This window comes from Oryza glaberrima, chromosome 3 (genome assembly GCF_000147395.1).
Source record: "Oryza glaberrima chromosome 3, OglaRS2, whole genome shotgun sequence".
Taxonomy (NCBI): domain Eukaryota; kingdom Viridiplantae; phylum Streptophyta; class Magnoliopsida; order Poales; family Poaceae; genus Oryza; species Oryza glaberrima.
In genome coordinates, this window is record NC_068328.1 from 1064239 (window position 1) to 1072035 (window position 7797).

The 7797-nt window shown below is 39.8% G+C and overlaps 1 long non-coding RNA gene across 1 annotated transcript; it reads left to right on the forward strand.

Moving 5' to 3' along the window:
• Positions 1–383: 383 nt before the first annotated feature.
• Positions 384–1293, forward strand: LOC127768943 (uncharacterized). Its single transcript, XR_008016639.1, has 3 exons — positions 384–554; positions 639–682; positions 1077–1293. It is a non-coding gene; the product is annotated as an uncharacterized LOC127768943 (long non-coding RNA).
• Positions 1294–7797: the final 6504 nt, after the last annotated feature.

A 7797-nucleotide genomic window follows, 5' to 3' on the forward strand; every position in this document is an offset into this window, starting at 1 on the left:
TCAACGACGTCATATATTAAAAAAACGGAGGAAGTAGTTTTTCTTTCACTTGTGACACCCTAATGCTCCTTTTCTAGCTGGCTGCGAGGATTTTGAACCTTTTTGTTCTTTGATGTCAGGTATGGGAGTGATGCCCTGATTTACCAACCTACTCCTATGCATATTTTCTTCTCTTTTACTTTTAGGATATGATGGATAACGAATCAACCGACCGTTACAAATGGGTCTTCATTTATACTAGTTATTACTTCCTCTATTTCGCAATACCAGACTTTCTAGCATTATCCACATTCATATAGACGTTAATGAATCTACACATATATGTGTGCTTAGATTCATTAATATCTTTATGAATATAGACAATGCTGGAAAGTCTTACATTATAGTACATCTACAACCAACTTTTCTTTTCTTCTGCGCCTAGCTAATATTTGCAGGGGCAAGCATAATCAGATAGCAACAGAAGCCAAGAGGAACGCTGCATTCTTCATATTTTTCAGAATTGTCCGACTAGGGCCAGCTGTGCAACTACATTCTTGTTGACAGATCTGCTGGTACGGAATAGATTGGCTTACACAGATCTCGGATCCAATGCATGTGCTATTAATTAAGCAAGTTAAGTACTGTAACCTCACCAGGATTCAGGATCAGAGAGATTAAGGACACAACCTGGAGGCTGGAGGTATGGTTTATTCTCTCTCTATCTCTCCTCTTTTTAGAGGCTGGAGGTACAATACAATTCAGCGGCAATCTGGTAGAGATTGACGTATAGTAGAGTTCCACATCATTTAGTATTCAACCTCTTCTCTAATATCCAAGCCAGGGGTCCAGGACATCTGTACTATTTGCAATGTAGCTAGAGGAAATCTTTAATGGAGCTAATAGCACCGGCCACCAGCCAAGGATCTGGTTGGTGTGAGCCTATCAGCTCAACATGGGCTAGAACACAGATTTTTAGTCGATTTGTATGCTGGGAAGACCTCCTGAATTTTTCAACCTCATCGTCCAGGATGCCTTCTGAATTTTTCAAGCTGCATTGTAACAGTCTGTTTACTGTTTACCACTCCAATTGGCAGGAAGAAGCAATTCATGCAAGAAAAGAGGGGAGATGTTGCATACAATGTGTACCAGGGGAAAAAAAGGAGAGTACGACTTTTACATGGATGTTGTCTTTTTTCATTTCCTGTGGAAGCAGAAGCAAACCGATGCAATTGAGTTGGAGTAAGCCGATGGTTGTGACAGCTGATCTCTACTCCCTCCGTTCCATAATGTAGCAACCTAGGATGGGTCGGACTACGAATCTGGATATTCCTCATGTCCAGATTCGTAGTCCTAGGATGGATCTCATTCTATCCTAGGTTGCTACATTGTAGGACGGAGGGAGTATCTGTTCAGGACAGTACTGATCCCTCATTGCCATTTCCTTTTTTCCCCCTTTTAACATGACCCAGTTGCAGGGGCTACATACAGCAGGAGCAACAGCAATGTCAGATTTGCTCCCCTGCCGTGACACAATTCTGATCAAGTGGAGAAAACTTGCATAGTGAAAGGGAGAGGTCAGAGGTGGAACTGTGGCTGTGGGTGTGGCTGGTATTTGATCTGCCGCAGATACGTGGGTCCAATGATGTCGACTGTAGTTTCGATCAGCTTGATAAGGTGTGCCATTTGAAGCCATCTCCCTCAACTCAACGTGCCCACTAATATAGCAAGATATGGAGGTATGTGTATTCCTTTTCTATCCTTAACTCAAGATATTTTGTATCGCTTGGATGCGGGGAATATTGTGGTGGATAGTTTGCAGATATAGGACAGTCAATATGCAATTTGATAGGGGATTCAAGGCATCAGCTGCATATTTGGCTGTTGCTATCTGAACAACCCGGTAGCAATGCCCACTATTTCAAATCATTTGTTCCACTTTATCCCTTGGAGAGCACTTCTCTAGGATCCATACTTGCCTGCAGTTGCTTAGGACTCCTTCTGTCCGAGAATAAGTTTATTTTTCACTCATCCTACACATATATCAATAAAAAAAGACTATTAAATCTCAATACAATTATTTATCATTTTATCCTTACTTTCATAAACTCTTATTCTGCGACGAAGGTAGTAACACAATTCGTATGACGGATTCTTGTGTGCATAGAGGGTGACGTGGCGTCGTTCGGGATGGGCAGGAGGTGACAGGGTGCAGTGTCGTAGTTGTAGAAGCGACCGAAACAATAGTTTGGCAGGCCCATGGTCCAGCACTCCAGCTGTCCAAAGTGGACGGTTGCAGGCCTGGCACAAGCAAAACCCAACTTGGAGCCCCTGAATCAGCCCAAAGATTATCATCCCAAAAAGGATTTGGTTATCAAACATATACAGGTTCCCCATTAGGATTACCTACAGGCTGCAGCTTTCTCCTCCAACCCTAGCTTTTTTTTAAAAAAAAAAATTGCAAGGCCCATCAAGTACATACAGTTCTTTCTTTATATATATAAATCCAGTTTTTTATTACAAAAGCTCTGACAATGTATGTAGTTTAGTGGCCTAGGTTTAGGCCAGTTGCTCCTACATCATAGTCTGCATAAAATCACTGATCCGTACATATAAACAAATGATCATTAAAAAAAATGCTGATTTCATGATCGATGTATCATCAAAAAATTTTATCAGAAGCGGAGTTATAGCCAGAAAAATTTGAAGTATGGCTGTAGTCAATTAGCAAGTAAGCTAGTTGAGTCACGTATGCACTGCCCATGCGTGCACGCACACTTTATATAAAACACATATATAGGGTACATATATGTGATCTCTTTTCAGCTAATATTAATTTGGAGTAATCTAAACAGTACATATTGACAACACTTGACCCTTCACTATGAATCATAGTTCATACTGCACGCATATATATGATACCATCTGCCTCTAGGGTGTTTAACCATGGATAGTGTCTGGGAATACGCATCCGTGTTCAAATTGTTCTGCTAGTGTGTGGGTGCCCAACTTCTCTTGCAAACTGGGAAGATTCTTGCTATCTTTTTAATAGAAGTATTTAAACATAAACACTTCTAGTTCCCTTTTGTTTCCAAATCCAAATATAAATTGTTTTAGATTTGGGCATAGGAATTAAGAAAGTGTCAAGATACCTCATTTATTGATGAGTGTGATAGCATTCAGATAAAAATCACATAAGAGAAAAAATGGGTTAATATCTAAAATTTCTGAAGAGTAAAGAGAGTCTAAAACAATACTCCCTCCGTCTCATAATATAAGGGATTTTGAATTTTTGCTTGTAGTGTTTGACCACTCGTCTTATTCAAAAAATTTATGCAAATATAAAAAACGAAAAGTTGTGCGTAAAGTACTTTGGATAATAAAGTAAGTCACAAAAAAGTAAATAATAATTCCAAAATTTTTTGAATAAGAAGAGTAGTCAAACCGTGCAAAAAAAACTCAATCTCTTATATTATGGGACGGAGGGAGTAACACTTAGAAGGTAGTACTACAAATCTAGTGAAATAGCTAGGTTTTGATAGTACTAGACCCCAATCAATCACAAAGGTTCTGATGATGTTGAAAGGGCCACGCCCTCAATGCTGTATAATTGGTGGTCCATGGCATGTGCATATGCCCTATAAAACACCAGAAATATGCTGCTCCTCTTGCGCCAAACCTCACCCGGAATGTCATTGGCCCAAAGATCCCTCCATTATGCGAGAGAGAGAGAGAGAGAGGGGGGGGGGGGGAGCCTAAGCATGGCAGGTCAGTCAGTATATTAGGCACACCTTAATAAAAAAGAAAAAAAAAGATTTGGAGGAAGATATGTTCCTTCAAACATTTTTTAAAAGAAATTATAAGCATATTGGAGGATTGAACATGGGATCTTGGGTTAAAACCACATATCCCTTGTCACTGCACTATCAAATCCATCTCGGCACAACGTAGTACTTATGCAGGATCGATCATTCATTTGGCCTTGCTTGATTCTGCCTTCTCTTCACTTGCTAGTTAGCTCTCCCCGGCCCAGCCTTCACCAGTCACATTCTCAAAGGCGCCGGTCCCCTCACCGGCCTGTGGCTCCTTTACTAGCTAAATGCCATATGCCACGGCGACAGAGAGCCCATCGCACGCGACGGCAAGCATCCATCACCGGCCGGGACCCCGCGCCGACCTCCATCCCGCGCCCTCAGGGGCCAGATGAGAGGGAGAGATCGATCCATCCCTGTACTATAAACCTAGCTCCTACATAAAGACTAGAGTAGCTACTCTATATATGTATACAGCTAGAGCTAGCCGAGAGGGTGGTATTAGATGCCATGCTCACTTAATGATGCTTGATTATTCACCTTAGATTCTTCTTCAAATTTTTGCTCTGCTAAAGTAGAGAGCACGTATATATGAAGGACCCTAGCTAGCTAGCTAGCTTAGGGTATATAGTAAGCTTAATGGGCCTGAAATATGGTGTAGTAGTACACATCCTTGCAAGCATACATGGGACCTCTCGATCTTGTTGCCCTGTGCAAAAGGCACAACACTGTTCGCTCAATCAGGGCATTCATGTGTGCAGGATATGAACAGAAAATGGAGTTAAGCAACACCCGGAAAAACCATACACGGTTTCATGAAGTGGCCCTGACGTGCAAGTGATGTGATGCTTCAATTGATCGGCTCAAAAGGTACTTGCTTCCCCCGCATATAACATCAGTTATTTAATATCTTGCTGTGAGTGTTTTATTAGATCCTCGTCGTTTCCCATATTTCTTAATAAGTCAAAAAAAATATTTATTATACAATAAAAATTCGTGGCGACCTAAAAACCAATATAAAAAAGAAATTATGTTGAAAATATCTTAAAATCAACTTTACAATTAACTTTAAAAATTTAAATTCTAGCTTTTGTTTTGGCTTATTAGGACAACCAATGGAGCTATTACTGACAAAAAAAAAAAGGGAAAACTCTTCTGCTTTTCTGCTAATGCGATACCTGTAGTAGTTAGCTTGTCGATATATACATCCATCAATTGAAGTCATTTTCCCTCTCATGCACACGTCAATGTACTGCCATGATTTACTTGCTAATGCTTGAGCAATATGTGCATGGTTTCTTGACTTCTTCTGGTATGCATAGCTATCAAGCTGAATTAAGCTACTTTTATATTTAGCTGTACCTAGGCATACAGACACAATGACACATTGACATTTGCATATAAGATGGGGCGCCATGAAAAGGCAAAGGGGAGCAGAGGTCCTGCTCCTGCATGCTGATGCCTATCAAAGTGCTCCTTTTGGGCCTGCAGTGTAATGGAAAGAGTGAAGGGTGTCTATTTAATTTGGCTGCACCTAGCTAGCTCTCTCTGCATTTCTGTTCTAGTCTGAATTATCTCTTCTCTTCTCTTATCTCATCTCCTCCTTCTGATGAAGGCCTAAAGCACAAATGAGGACTTTCTCTATGCAGTGGGCAGCAGAAGCATGCAGCTTCTCTTATGACTAGCTAGAAAAAGGCTGCTTACTTTCATTAATATTCACCTGCAACTTCCCTTGCTGCTTGCATTGCTAGCTTTGCTATACTACATGCAAACAATTCTATGCAACAGACCTATCCACATCCCTGTCCAGCTTTTTTAGCTTCCTCTTCCCCCTTCTCTGATCTCCTCCCTCATTTTACCACATGCATGTTTGTGTCTTAAGCATTATGATTGCAGCCTTGCAGGGGTGCTGGGGGCCTAATCTAGCTACCTTAGCATATGTTCAGTGTTTTCAGAAGTACTTCATTTTCATGCCTAGCTAGGGTGTATGCACATCAACATTTGCATATGTGTACCATCATGGTATCTAAAGTACTATACACTGTATACCTGTACCATATATTATGTACTTAATTTGGTACAACTATGCATTCATGTTACTTGCAAATTTGCAATAATGACGGCTAGGTGGCCATAGTATATATGTGTCCTGTGTGCTGAACTCTTCCAAACTTCCAACAAATAATATTGTGGTGTACCGCAGTAAAGCCATAAATTAGGAACAGTGTTTGTAGTAGAAAATTGAAGGAGAGGACAAAGGACATGTAGGAAACTGCGGTAGTACAACAGCTATGCTAACCTTGACAATTGACATGTACACAGCGTAGTAAGAATGAAACGAAATGTATGTACATGGACTTGTGGATTTCGTCAAATTGACGCGTATTTGCGAAAGGAATTGCCCCGCGCTGACTTCACCCCATATATGATCACATCGTAGACTTGTGTTCTGACGATCAAGCTGGTCAAACTAAAGTATGCATGCGCTTTGTGCCAAGTTGCTGATTGATCTACCCAGTTATTGTACATTTTGCTGCATATAAATCTATATAAGCTGCCAGTTACAAATCAGTAGATGTTGATGTTCGTGACACGGACAATACGCATGCGTGCAGATGTACAGTTGCTTTATCTTCCCTAGTCTCCATGGCGAACCATCCTGAGATATATCCAGGATTGCCTCTGAATCTGACCTATCCAAATCATTCAGAATCCATGTGTCACCAAGATTGTATATATCGATCAGTGCGTTAACTGTAGTCTGACCAGCGACTATTAAGTCATCCAGTCGATCTTTACAGATCTAGCGCGTCATTATCAGAAGCGCGCATGCAAATACAACTAGCTACCAGCCCAATTGCAATCGATCATCAGATAAACAATTTAACAAATTTTACTCTAATTTTTGTGTTCTCTCCAATTAGTTAATTAATGCTCCAGTTTTTACAAGCTTATGGACGTAGGACGTTTAGAACAGTTATTTTAGTTGTTTATGGTTTTGTTGATCTTAGCTCTTAGTGCAAGTGCTCTGACGAGTCCCCTAGTTCTCTGAAACTGAAACTTCGCGCCATCGTCGCAAGAGACATTTAACTTCACCCAAAACTAACACTTGGTTTAGATGGTTTAATTGAGCATTTCTAATCAACTCTGCCATCGGTTTTCTGTATTTTTAAAAGTTGACCAAATTGATCAGCCACCATGTGTCCCAATCATTTCATACTGATTTTTCCAGATGCCCTAATGCATTGGAGTAGTACTATCACTTTTCAGCAAAATGATTAATATATTTCATCCTAGATTACATTTTACTTTGACTTCACTACAAGCGTACTGAATAAATGCAGTTCTTTTGCTAGCTGTAAGCCGCAGTGCAATTACTCTTGGTAATTCAGTTCTCTTGCTGTATAACCTTTTGAGCTCCAATTAATGTTAATGCACACCATATATGCATGGCATGTGATTGCAGGTCGACAGATCGCTAAGAGAAACGGATATAAATTGTGGAAGATGCATTTAACCCTGCACTGGGATAGAGCAGATGCACTTGATAGTGCAGTAGCAAGGGGTGTGTGGTTTTAACCTGAGGTCCTGTGTTCAATCCCTAACACGTCCACAATTTCTTCTTAAAAAATGCTTGTAGGGACATTTTTTATTAGGATAGGAGGAAATTTGAACCAAAGATGATCGATGGATCAAGTGGTACTGAATGTTCATATTCGGATGGATTTCAAATAGTTGGAATATTTACATGTGTGGAAAGAAGGGGCACTGGCATTTCTTTTATGTTGAATGATTGAATAGATGAAAAAATAGTAATAAATATTGTTCAAGGGTATAAATGAATGAATTAAATATTATAAAGTTGAAAGATACATTTAAACAATTTTGTAATATATATGTATATATAAAAAATAGATATATGTAGTAAGTGATAAAATCTCTATACTTTTTTGAGGAATGGAATGATGGATGAATGCGCACGTATGTGTAGCTAACTTTTTATATA